Genomic DNA, 13,767 nt, shown 5'->3' on the forward strand with positions numbered 1-13,767 from the left:
CCGGCCCTCCTAGTCCGTGCCGAACTCTTAATCTCACCTAGTCCCACCTACCCGCATTCAGCCCATAACCCTCCACTCCTTTCCTGTCCATATACCTATCCAATTTTACCTTAAATGACACAACTGAACTGGCCTCTACTACTTCTCCAGGAAGTAGTTTGTAGGAGTTGTACTTTTGTAGTACTCTACGTTTGTAGAGTACTTATATGTACTCTGTTAGTTTTTGGAATAGTCGCTTGGGGAATCTGAGGTGGAGGAGTATTTGGGGCTTGTTTAAAATTATACATAGATATTATCCAACCAATGTTTATTTGACAAGGGTTAATTCTGATATTGAAACTAACTGTTCTTTTTGTGGTTTATATCCAGAGAATTTATTTCGTCTGTTTTGGGATTTTGAATATGTTAAAACTTTTTGGGTTGATGTTGGTCAATTTATAGATCAATATATTAATGTGGATTTTACTTTTTGTTTTCAAAATGTCTTATTTGGGTTTACTAATAACACCAAATCTCATAGGGATCATTTCTTTATCATAAATCTTTTGTTATTTACAGCAAATTTTATATCCATAAATGCAATCACAGCAATAAGAAACCATTTATATTTTGATGTCAGACTTCAAACTATACTTTAATACTCTGAAAACTTCTCATAGCCAGAAGGCTGTAAAGACTGTACAGATTTGTCAACGTTCTGGGTTATCTCTGTAAATGTTCCTGTTTTGTGACTCCTCTTAGAATTAGACTCCTTCTGTCCAACAATATTTTGAGCAGATTTCCTTGTTTATTTGTATATTTAAAGTTAATAGTTATATATTTGTTGCTACTTTTGTGTGACTCCCTGGCTTTGTTAGCATATGTTTAGTGTTGCTGTTTTTGATTGTGTTTAATAAAAATTTAAAAATTTAAAAATAATAATAAAATTTACTTTGAACTTTGAGCCTCGGGGAACTTGCTTTGATTCTGAGAACAAACTGTGACTGACATCTCCAGCTCCCGGCAGCAGCCCGCCCTCGGACACACTCACAGCCAATCAGAGGACACCACTGGGAGACTCTTGCCTCCATTGGCTGAGGGGTGTCAGTGGGCGGGACGCTGGGCGGACCGAAGTTTGGAATCGGGAACGAGTGGACCCGGTGAGAGACCCGAGATTGGGAGCAGATCCCCGGGTAAAGGCTGCAACAGCGGCCGGAGTTTTGAATCCTTCCGATGGCGGAGGTGAAGATTCGGGCGGAGATTCCGTGAGATGTTTCAGCCACACAGGGGGAGCCCGGTCTTTCCCCGCCGTGGATCGGGGCCTGTTGTCTGGAGTTTCCTCCCAGACCTGTCTCCTGCTGCTGGGAGACGGGAGCTGGCCCGCAGCGGCTGCCGATGGATCTCCGGAGCTCTCACCGCTCCTCTGTGCAATCTGAACGGCTGAAGGCCAAGGGGGAACAAGGCGCAAAGGTAAACTCGTGCTTTAGAAAATAAGTAACAGGAGCATGCCTGGCCACTCGGCCCGTTGCGCGTATTCCACCCTTTCCTCAGAATAGTCCTTTTTAAATCTTTTTATTGATTTTAAACAAACACAAAAATGAAACATGAATACAAAGAGCTTGAGAGTACATAATTAATAGGTTAAGGTATAAATACAAATAGATGATAATAACCTCCCAAACTCATAGTGGTTACAAAAAATGGCGAAAATAAGAAACCCTCCCCCCCAAAAAAATGAAAAAAATCCTAACCGACATGGGCCATTGCATTATATCAATTATACACAGTAGCGTCAGTAACTCCGCACCTCCATCCAAATAATTAAGGACAATAAAAGTAAGGTTTAGGAAAAGTCAGTTTAGCTCATATGAAAATGTTGAATAAATGGTCTCCACGTTTCTTCATATTTAACTGAAGGGTCAAAGACAACACTTGTAATTTTTCTAAACTCGAGAAAACCACTGAAATATAGTTGGAGGATTAATTTCTTTCCAGTTCAATAGGATAGATCTTCTAGCCATTAATGTAACAAATGCAATCATCCGCCGGGCTGAGGGGGGATAAACGACTATTATCCACCATCGGTAAACCGAAAATTTCAGTAATAGGATGCGGTTGCAATTTGATATTCAGAACTGTTGAAATAATACCAAAAATATCTTTCCAATAATTTTGCAAGCAGGGGCAAGACCAGAACATGTGGGTCAATGAAGCGACTTCAGAATGACATCTGTCACTGGTTGGATTAACATAAGAATAAAATCGAGCGAGTTTATCCTTGGACATGTGAGCCCTATGAACAACCTTAAATTGTATTAGGGCATGTTTAGCACAAATAGAAGAAGAATTGACCAATTGTAAAATTTTCTCCCACTGCTCTGTGGGTATAAGACAGTGTAGTTCTTTTTCCCATTCCTTCTTAATTATTTCTGATACTCCTGGCTGTATTTTCATGATCATATGATAAATGATGGCTACTTAACCCTTCTGGCAAGGATTCAGAGCTAGAATTTTTTCTGTAATGTCCATTGGACATAATTTCAGAAAATACTAACATTCAAGAAATTTCTAACTTGCAAGTATCTAAAAAAAATGGTTTTTAGGCTGGGCAGCTGTGCAAAGGACATAAAACTGTTATCTAAAAATAGATCACGAAAACATGTTATACCTTTTGTTTTCCATATCACAAAGGCTTGGCCCATCGGTACTATGACCGATTCTTGTGTCCTAAATATTAAGTATTGAATATTAACTGCCCAATAGTAAAATCTCAGGTTTGTCAAAGCAAAACCACCTTCCTTCTTAGGCTTCTGTAAATATTTTTTACTTCATCTAGGATTTTTATTCTGCCACACATACGAGGATATTATGGAGTCAATAATATCAAAAAATGATTTAGGAATAAAAATTGGTAATGCTTGTAATAAATATAAAAATTTGGGTAATACTATCATCTTGATGGTATTAATTCGACCAACCAATGACAGAGATAATGGGGGTGACCTGGTAACAAGTTGCTTGATTTGTTCAATTAAAGGTAAAAAATTAACTTTCAATAACTTTCAATTAACTTTCTTTATGTTTCTTGGTAATTTTAATACCCAAATAAGTGAAATGATCTGTGACAACTTTAAATGGTAAGTGTTTATAAATTGGAACTTGCATATTTAATGGAAATAATTCACTCTTATTAAAATTCAGTTTGTAGCCAGAAAAGCTACTAAACTGAGCAAGCAAGGATGAAATAGCAGGAATAGATCTCTCAGGGTCAGATATGTATAGTAACAAACCATCAGCATATAATGATAACTTATAAGTACCTTACCCACGAGTAACACCAAAAATATTAGGTGATTCACGAATGGCAATGGCTAAAGGTTCCAAAGCAATGTCAAATAATAGAGGACTTAAAGGGCAGCCTTGCCTCGTACCACGGGACAACTGAAAAAAAGGAGATCTTTGATTATTGGTAAGAACCGAAGCCAAAGGTTCATAATACATTAATTTACTACATGATATAAATTTCAAGCTAAAATTAAAATTCTGCAACGTATTAAATAAATATAGCCATTCAACTCTATCGAACACTTTTTCAGCATCTAAGGAAATGACATTCTGGTATTTTAGATGAAGAAGTATAAATTATATTAATTAATTTTCTAATGTTAAAAGATGAATAACAGTTTTTAATAAATCTGGTCTGAGATAATTTGAGGTAATGCATTTTCTAATCTAGTGGCCAAAATTTTGGTAAAAACCTTAGAGTCTGTATTCAGCAAGGATATTGGCCGATAGGATGCACATTCAGTGGGGTCTTTATCTTTTTTACGAATTGGAGAAATGGAGGCATCATAAAAAGATTGTGCTTATTTACCTACAGTTAACGCATCTTTAAAAATTTTACAAAGCCAAGGAGCTAGTATAGAAGAAAAGGATTTTAAAAATTCAGCAGTATAACCGTCCGGACCAGGGGCTTTACCTGAATTCATTGAAAAAGGGAGTGGTTTCCCCTTTCCAGACCCAGCCCGGGGACTTGCCTGCACTCCTCAGGGTTATATATGGAACCTCTCGGACAGGGACAGGGAGTGGGATCCCCTTTCCAGACCCTGCCCGGGGACTTGCCTGCACTCCTCAGGGTTATATATGGAACCTCTCGGACAGGGACAGGGAGTGGGTTCCCCTTTCCTGACCCTGCCCGGTGACTTGTGCCACTCCTCAGGGTTATATATGGAACCTCTCGGACAGGGACAGGGAGTGGGTTCCCCTTTCCTGACCCTGCCCGGGGACTTTTGCCACTCCTCAGGGTTATATATGGAACCTCTCGGACAGGGACAGGGAGTGGGTTCCCCTTTCCTGACCCTGCCCGGTGACTTGTGCCACTCCTCAGGGTTATATATGGAACCTCTCGGACAGGGACAGGGAGTGGGTTCCCCTTTCCTGACCCTGCCCGGTGACTTGTGCCACTCCTCAGGGTTATATATGGAACCTCTCGGACAGGGACAGGGGGTGGGTTCCCCTTTCCCAGGCAGATGCCCGAAGGTGACCGGGAGCCACCAGAGGGGCTGATGTAATACAAGCCATGGCACGGTGGGTCGCTGAGGTAAGGGAACCCATTTGAATGACAGCCCGACTGCATGCGGATTTTGGTGAATTTACACGATACCGACAGAAAAAAGGAGAATCCCTTGCGTACTTTATAGCTCGTTTTAAGGAAACGTGAGAGTCCAATGCCGGCAAACCCCTGGACAGATCAGTATGTCCGGCTGGCAGTGCAGACTTTTCTAAACTGTCTCAGACCCAAGCCTGCCCACTCCTTTAAGTTAACTAATCTCAATTCGTTGTATCAGACCTGGCCCCAGGTGACATAAATTCTGATGAATAGGGAGCGCAATTGACTCTTTAAAGGGACTGGGGAAAAGCGAGAGTGTGCACAGAGAACCGGTAGTGAGGAGATGGAGTTCTGGACCCGACGAAGAACCCAGAACGAGTGGCAGGATCGTGCGGACGGTGCAGATGAAGAGGACACTTGGCTAAGGACAGAAACGGGGATTGTAGAAAGAGGGGACATTGGGCCAGAGATTGTCGCACTGCAATCACAGACAAGAATAATAAGGGGCAGGGAGAGAGTCTGGACCACAGTAATACTCGACAGATTACCACATTTATTCTCCACAATCCCTTTGATCCCGGATAGGGCAGGCCAGAGGGGATGAATCACAGCGATAGTCGACAGAGTACCACATTTACTCTCCACAATCCCTTTGGTCCCGGATAGGGCAGGCCAGAGGGGACGGATCACAGTGATACTCGACAGAGTACCACATTTACTCTCCACAATCCCTTTGGTCCCGGATAGGACAGGCCAGAGGGGACGGATCACAGTAATACTCGACAGAGTACCACATTTACTCTCCACAATCCCTTTGGTCCCGGATAGGACACGCCAGAGGGGACGGATCACAGTAATACTCGACAGTGTACCACATTTATTCTCCACAATCCCTTTGGTCCTGGATAGGTCAGGCCAGAGGGGACGGTGATACAGGCGGCTGTGATCAGGCTCACCACACAGGCAGGCTCTTTTCTCACTGCTGTAATCAGGCAGACGGTATGAGAGCCTCAGGACTCGCCCCACCAGGCTCAGGAACAGTTACTACCCCTCAGCCATCAGGCTGTGGAACAATACAGGATAACTGCCCTCACTTGTCCATAGACATGCTGCCACAACAAATCATCGTACTGGGACTGTCTCCAAATGAGTGAAATAAGAGGTGGTTTGACTGAGACAGATCACATTCCTGTCTCAGAATTAGAGAAATACAATCACACAGGATATTTACAGCGGAAGGGCTGGAATGATGTTTCCCATAAGGTGTGGAACCAGTGCTCACAGACTCAAAATCGGAGGACAACTCAGCAGGACTGAGATGAGGAGAAATTTCCTCACCCAGAGTGCAGTGAATCATTGCAATTATCTCCACAAGGTTTCTAAATTTAATAGACATATCCTGGGGCTCAGCGGTGATGGAAAGTTGCAGGAAAGTGGTGCTGAGGTCAAAAGTCAACACAGATGCCTTGTGCAGGAAAGCACAGAGTCGACTGTACTTCCTAAGAAGGTTGGCATCATTCAATGTCTGTAGTGAGATGCTGAAGATGTTCTATAGGTCAGTTGTGGAGAGCGCCCTCTTCTTTGTGGTGGCGTGTTGGGGAGGAAGTATTAAGAAGAGGGACGCCTCACATCTTAATAAGCTGGTAAGGAAGGCGGGCTCTGTCGTGGGCAAAGTACTGGAGGGTTTAACATCGGTAGCTGAGCGAAGGGCGCTGAGTAGGCTACGGTCAATTATGGATAACTTTGAACATCCTCTACATAGCACCATCCAGAGACAGAGAAGCAGTTTCAGCGACAGGTTACTATCGATGCAATGCTCCTCAGACAGGATGAAGAGGTCAATACTCCCCAATGCCATTAGGCTTTACAATTCTACCGCCAGGACTTAAGAACTTTTTAAAAGCTATTATTAATGCTTTTTGAGATAGTGATTTAGATGCATATCATATTTTTTACTGAGTTAAGTATTGTATGTAATTAGTTTTGCTACAACAAGTGTATGGGACATTGGAAAAAAGTTGAATTTCGCCATGGGGATGAATAAAGTATCTATCTATCTATCTATCTATCTGTTCTGAGTGAAGGGCAGAAGAGGCGGAAGGGGCCGAATAGCCACACCTTCTCTATTTCTTATTTTCTGAAACCCGAGTTTACCTTTGCGCCTCACTGTTTCTTGTCCTGTCAGATTGAACAGGGAGCGCTGAGAGCACCGGACATCTATCGGCAGCCGCTGCGGTTATTTCATGTTCTCGTTGTTTATTTGCATTGGCGAAGTTTGTTGTCTTCTGCACTCTGGTTGATCTTTCAGTGATCCAGATATAGTTACCGTTCTGTAGCTTTGCTCTGTATGTTTGTAGGAGTTGTGTGTGGTGACATATGTACTCTGTTAGTTTTTGAAATAGTCACTTGGGGAATCTGAGGTGGAGGAGTATTTGGGGCTTATTTAAAATTATACATAGATATTATCCAAACAGTGTTTATTTGACAAGGGTTAATTCTGATATTGAAACTAACTGTTCTTTTTGTGGTTTATATCCAGAGTATTTATTTCATCTGTTTTGGGATTGTTAATATGTTAAAACATTTTGGGTTGATGTTTGTCAATTTATAGATCAATATATTAATGTGGATTTAACTTTTTGTTTTGAAATTGTCTTATTTGGTTTTACTAATAATACCAAATCTCATAGGGATCATTTCCTTACCATACATATTTTGTTGATTTACAGCAAATTTTATATCCATAAATGCAATCACAGCAATAAGAAACCTTCATTTATATTTTTTACATCAGACTTCAAACTATACGTTTATACTCTGAAAGCTTCCCATAATCAGAAAGCTGTAAAGACTGTACAAATCTGTCAAAGTTTTGCGTTATCTCTGTAAATGTTCCTGTTTTGTGACTCCTCTTAGATACAGTTCCTTCTGTCCAACAATATTTAGAGTGGATTTCCTTGTTTATTTGTATATTTAAAGTTAATAGTTATATATTTGTTGCTGCTTTCGTGTGATTCCCTGTCTTTGTTAGCATTTATTTAGTGTTTCTGTTTTTGATTGTGTTTAATAAAAATTTAAAAAAATTATAAATGATAATAAAATTTACTTTGAACTTTGAGCCTCGGGGAACTTGCTTTGATTCTGAGAACAAACAGTGACTGACATCTCCAGCTCCCGGCAGCAGCCCGCCCTCGGACACACTCAAAGCCAATCAGAGAACTCCGCTGGGAGGGTCTTGCCTCCATTGGCTGAGGAGTGTCAGTGGGCGGGACGCTGAGCGGACCGAAGTTTGGAATCGGGAACGAGTGGACCCGGTGAGAGACCCGAGATTGGGAGCAGCTCCCCGGGTAAAGGCTGCAACAGCGGCCGGAGTTTTGAATCCTTCCGATGGCGGAGGTGAAGATTCGGGCGGAGATTCCGTGAGATGTTTCAGCCACACAGAGGGTGCCCGGTCTTTCCCCGCCGTGGATCGGGGCCTATTGTCCGGAGTTTCCTCCCAGACCTGTCTCCTGCTGCTGGGATACGGGAGCTGGCCCGCAGCGGCTGCCGGTGGATCTCCGGAGCTCTCACCGCTCCCCTTGTGCAATCCGAACGGCTGAAGGCCAAGGGAGAACAAGGCGCAAAGGTAAACTCGTGCTTTAGAAAAAGGAAACAGGAGCATGCCTGGCCACTCGGCCCGTTGCGCCTATTCCACCCTTTCCTCAGAGTAGTCCTTTCTTTTTAAATCTTTTTATTGATTTTAAACAAACATAAATGAAACATGAATACAAAGAGCTTGAGAGTACATAATTAATAGGTTAAGGTATAAATACAAATAGATGATAATAACCTCCCAAACTCATAGTGGTTACAAAAAATGGAGAAAATAACAAACCCTCCCCCCCCAAAAAATGAAAAAAATCCTAACCGACATGGGCCATTGCATTATATCAATTATACACAGTAGCGTCAATAACTCCACACCTCCATCCAAATAATTAAGGACAATAAAAGTAAGGTTTAGGAAAAGTCAGTTTAGCTCATATGAAAATGTTGAATAAATGGTCTCCAAGTTTCTTCAAATTTAACTGAACGGTCAAAGACAACACTTGTAATTTTTTCTAAACTCAAACAAGAAATAAAACCACTGAAATATAGTTGGAGGATTAATTTCTTTGCAATTCAATAGGATAGATCTTCTAGCCATTAATGTAACAAATGCAATCATCCGCCGGGCTGAGGGGGGATAAACGACTATTATCCACCATTGGTAATCCGAAAGTTGCAGTAATAGGATGCGGTTGCAATTTGATATTCAGAACTGTTGAAATAATACCAAAAATATCTTTCCAATAATTTTGCAAACGGGCAAGACCAGAACATGTGGGTCAATGAAGCAACTTCAGAATGACATCTGTCACAGGCTGGATTAACATAAGAATAAAATCGAGCGAGTTTATCCTTGGACATGTGAGCCCTATGAACAACCTTAAATTGTATTAGGGCATGTTTAGCACAAATAGAAGAAGAATTGACTAATTGTAAAAATTTCTCCCACTGCTCTGTGGGTATAAGACAGTGAAGTTCTTTTTCCCATTCCTTCTTAATTATTTCTGATACTCCTGGCTATATTTTCATGTTCATATGATAAATGATGGCTACTTAACTCTTCTGGCAAGGATTCAGAGCTAGAATTTTTTCTGTCATGTCCATTGGACATAATTTCAGAAAATACTAACATTCAAGAAATTTCTAACTTGCAAGTATCTAAAAAAATATGAATATTAGATTGTATAGCTCTTCAAAGGACATAAAACTGTTATCTAAAAATATTTGACGAAAACATGTTATACCTTTTGTTTTCCAAAGCCAAAGAATTTACGAAACTGAAACCATATTCTTAATGTATGTTTAACTATAGGATTAGTTATTTCTTTATTCGGTTTAGATAAAGCAAAAGGAAGCGAAGATCCTAAAATAGAAAACAATGAGAAGACTTGTACAGAATTACACTCCAAATTTACCCATTGTGGGCAAGGTACTATGACCGATTCTTGTGTCCTAAATATTAAGTATTGAATATTAACTGCCCAATAGTAAAATCTCAGGTTTGGCAAAGCAAATCCACCTTCCTTCTTAGGCTTCTGTAAATATTTTTTACTTAATCTAGGATTTTTACTCTGCCACACATACGAGGATATTTTGGAGTCAATAATATCAAAAAAAGATTTAGGAATAAAAATTGGTAATGCTTGGAATAAATATAAAAATTTGGGTAATACTATCATCTTGATAGTATTAATTCGACCAACCAATGACAGAGATAATGGGGACCACCTGGTAACAAGTTGCTTGATTTGTTCAATTAAAGGTAAAAAATTAACTTTAATTAAACCCTTATGTTTCTTGGTAATTTTAATACCCAAATAAGTAAAATGATCTGTGACAACTTTAAAGGGTAAGTGTTTATAAATTGGAACTTGCATATTTAATGGAAATAATTCACTCGTATTAAAAATTCAGTTTGCAGCCAGAAAAGCCACTAAACTGAACACGCAAGGATGAAATATCAGGAATCGATCTCTCAGGGCCAGATATGTATAGTAACAAATCATCAGCATATAATGATAACTTATAAGTCCCTTACCCAAGGGTAATACCAAAAATATTAGGTGATTCACGAATGGCAACGGCTAAAGGTTCCAAAGCAATGTCAAATAATAGAGGACTTAAAGGGCAGCGTTGCCTCGTACCACGGGACAACTGAAAAAAAGGAAATCTTTGATTATTGGTAAGAACTGAAGCAAAAGGATTATAATAGACTAATTTAATCCATGATATAAATTTCAAGCTAAAATTAAAATTCTGCAACGTATTAAATAAATATGGCCATTCAACCCTATCGAATGCTTTTTCAGCATCTAAGGAAATGACATTCTGGTATTTTAGATGAAGAAGTATAAATTATATTAATTAATTTTCTAATGTTAAAAGATGAATCACAGTTTTTAATAAATCCGGTCTGATCTTCAGAGATAATTTGAGGTAATACATTTTCTAATTTAGTGGCCAAAATTTTGGTAAAATTCTTAGAATCCATTTTCAGCAAGGATATTGGCCAATAGGATGCACATTCAGTGGGGTCTTTATCTTTTTTAAGAATTGGAGAAATGGAGGCATCATAAAAAGATTGTGGTTATTTACCTACGGTTAACGCATCTTTAAAAATTTTACAAAGCCAAGGAGCGAGTATAGAAGAAAAGGATTTAAAAAATTTTATATGCAACCTCTCGGGCAGGGACAGGGAGTGGGTTCCCCTTTCCAGACCCTGCCCGGGGACGTGTGCCACTCCTCAGGGTTATAGATGGAACCACTCGGACAGGGACAGGGAGAGGGTTCCCCTTTCCAGACCCTGCCCGGGGACTTGTGCCACTCCTCAGGGTTATAGATGGAACCACTCGGACAGGGACAGGGAGAGGGTTCCCCTTTCCAGACCCTGCCCGGGACTTGCCTGCACTCCTCAGGGTTATAAATGGAACCTCTCGGACAGGGACATGGAGTGGGTTCCCCTTTCCAGACCCTGCCCGGGGACGTGTGCCACTCCTCAGGTTTATATATGGAACCTCTCGGACAGGGACAGGGAGTGGGTTCCCCTTTCCAGACCCTGCCCGGGGACTTGTGCCAATCCTCAGGGTTATAAATGGAACCTCTCGGACATGGACAGGGAGTGGGTTCCCCTTTCCAAACCCTGCCCGGTGACTTGTGCCACTCCTCAGGGTTATATGTGGAACCTCTCGGACAGGGACAGGGAGTGGGTTCCCCTTTCCAGACCCTGCCCGGGGACTTGTGCCACTCCTCAGGGTTATATATGGAACCTCTCAGACAGGGACAGAGAGTGGGTTCCCCTTTCCCAGGCAGACGCCCGAAGGTGACCGGGAGCCACCAGAGGGGCTGATGTAATACAAGCCATGGCACGGTGGGTCACTGAGGTAAGGGAACCCATTTGAATGACAGCCCGACTGCATGCGGATTTTGGTGAATTTACCCGACAGAAAAAAGGAGAATCCCTTGCGTACTTTATAGCTCGTTTTAAGGATACGTGAGAGTCCAATGCCGGCAAACCCCTGGACAGATCAGTATGTCCAGCTGGCAGTGCAGCCTTTTTTAAACTGTCTCAGACACAAGCCTGCCCACTCCTTTAAGTTAACTAATCTCAATTCGCTGTGTCAGACCTGGCCCCAGGGTGACATAAATTCTGATGAATATGGAGCGCAATTGACTCTTTAAAGGGGACTGGGGAAAAGCGAGAGTGTGCACAGAGAACCGGTAGTGAGGAGATGGAGTTCGGGTCCCGACGAAGAACCCAGAACGGGTGGCAGGATCGTGCGGACGATGCAGATGAAGAGGGACACTTGGCAAAGGACAGAAATGGGGTTTGTAAAAAGAGGGGACATTGGGTCAGAGATTGTCACACTGCAATCACAGACAAGAATAATAAGCTGCAGGAAGAGAGCCTGGATCACAGTGATACTCGACAGCGTACCACATTTACTCTCCAGAATCCCTTTGGTTCCGGATAGGGCAGGCCAGAGGGGACGGATTACAGCGATACTCGACAGAGTACCACATTTACTCTCCACAATCCCTTTGGTCCCGGATAGGGCAGGCCAGAGGGGACGGATCACAGGGATACTCGACAGAGTACTACATTTACTCTCCACTATCCCTTTTGCCCAGATAGGGCAGGTCAGAGGGGACGGATCACAGTGATACTCGACAGAGTACTACATTTACTCTCCACTATCCCTTTTGCCCAGATAGGGCAGGTCAGAGGGGACGGATCACAGTGATACTCGACAGAGTACCACATTTACTCTCCACAATCCCTTTGGTCCCAGATAGGGCAGGCCAGAGGGGACGGATCACAGTGATACTCGACAGAGTACCACATTTACTCTCCACAATCCCTTTGGTCCCGGATAGGGCAGGCCAGAGGGGACGGATCACAGTGATACTCGACAGAGTACCACATTTACTCTCCGCAATCTCTTTGGTCCCAGATAGGGCAGGCCAGAGGGGACCGATCACAGTGATACTCGACAGAGTACCACATTTACTGTCCACAATCCCTTTGGTCCCGGATAGGGCAGGCCAGAGGGGACGGATCACAGTGATACTCGACAGAGTACCACATTTACTGTCCACAATCCCTTTGGTCCCAGATAGGGCAGGCCAGAGGGGACCGATCACAGTGATACTCGACAGAGTACCACATTTACTGTCCACAATCCCTTTGGTCCCAGATAGGGCAGGCCAGAGGGGACCGATCACAGTGATACTCGACAGAGTACCACATTTACTGTCCACAATCCCTTTGGTCCCGGATAGGGCAGGCCAGAGGGGACGGATCACAGTGATACTCGACAGAGTACCACATTTACTCTCCGCAATCTCTTTGGTCCCAGATAGGGCAGGCCAGAGGGGACCGATCACAGTGATACTCGACAGAGTACCACATTTACTCTCAACAATCCCTTTGGTCCCGGATAGGGCAGGCCAGAGGGGACGGATCACAGTGATACTCGACAGAGTACCACATTTACTCTGACGGTGATACAGGCGGCTGTGATCAGGCTCACCACACAGGCAGGCTCTTTTCTCACTGCTGTAATCAGGTAGATGGTACACGAGCCTCAATTAACACCACTCAACCATCAGGCTGTGCAACAGTACGGGATAACTGCGCTCACCTGCTGTCCATAGAGATGCTCCCACAACAAATCATCGTACTGGGACTGTCTCAAAATGAGTGAAATAAGAGGTGATTTGACTGAGACAAATCACATTCCTGTATCAGAACTAGAGAAATACAATCTCACAGGATATTTACAGCGGAAGGGCTGGAATGATGTTTCCCATAAGGTGTGGAACCAGCGGTCACAGACTCAAAATCCGAGGACAACTCAGCAGGACTGAGATGAGGAGAAATTTCCTCACCCAGAGTGCAGTGAATCATTGCAATTATCTCCACAAGGTTTCTAAATTGAATAGACGTATCCTGGGGCTCAGCGGTGATGGGAAGTTGCAGGAAAGTGGTGCTGAGGTCAAAGGTCAAGCATGTTCTGAGTGAAGGGCAGAAGAGGCGCAAGGGGCCGAATGGCCACGCCTTCTCTATTTCTGATTTTCTGAAACACGAGTTT

The sequence above is a fragment of the Hemitrygon akajei genome, unplaced genomic scaffold (genome assembly GCF_048418815.1).
Source record: "Hemitrygon akajei unplaced genomic scaffold, sHemAka1.3 Scf000044, whole genome shotgun sequence".
Classification (NCBI taxonomy): domain Eukaryota; kingdom Metazoa; phylum Chordata; class Chondrichthyes; order Myliobatiformes; family Dasyatidae; genus Hemitrygon; species Hemitrygon akajei.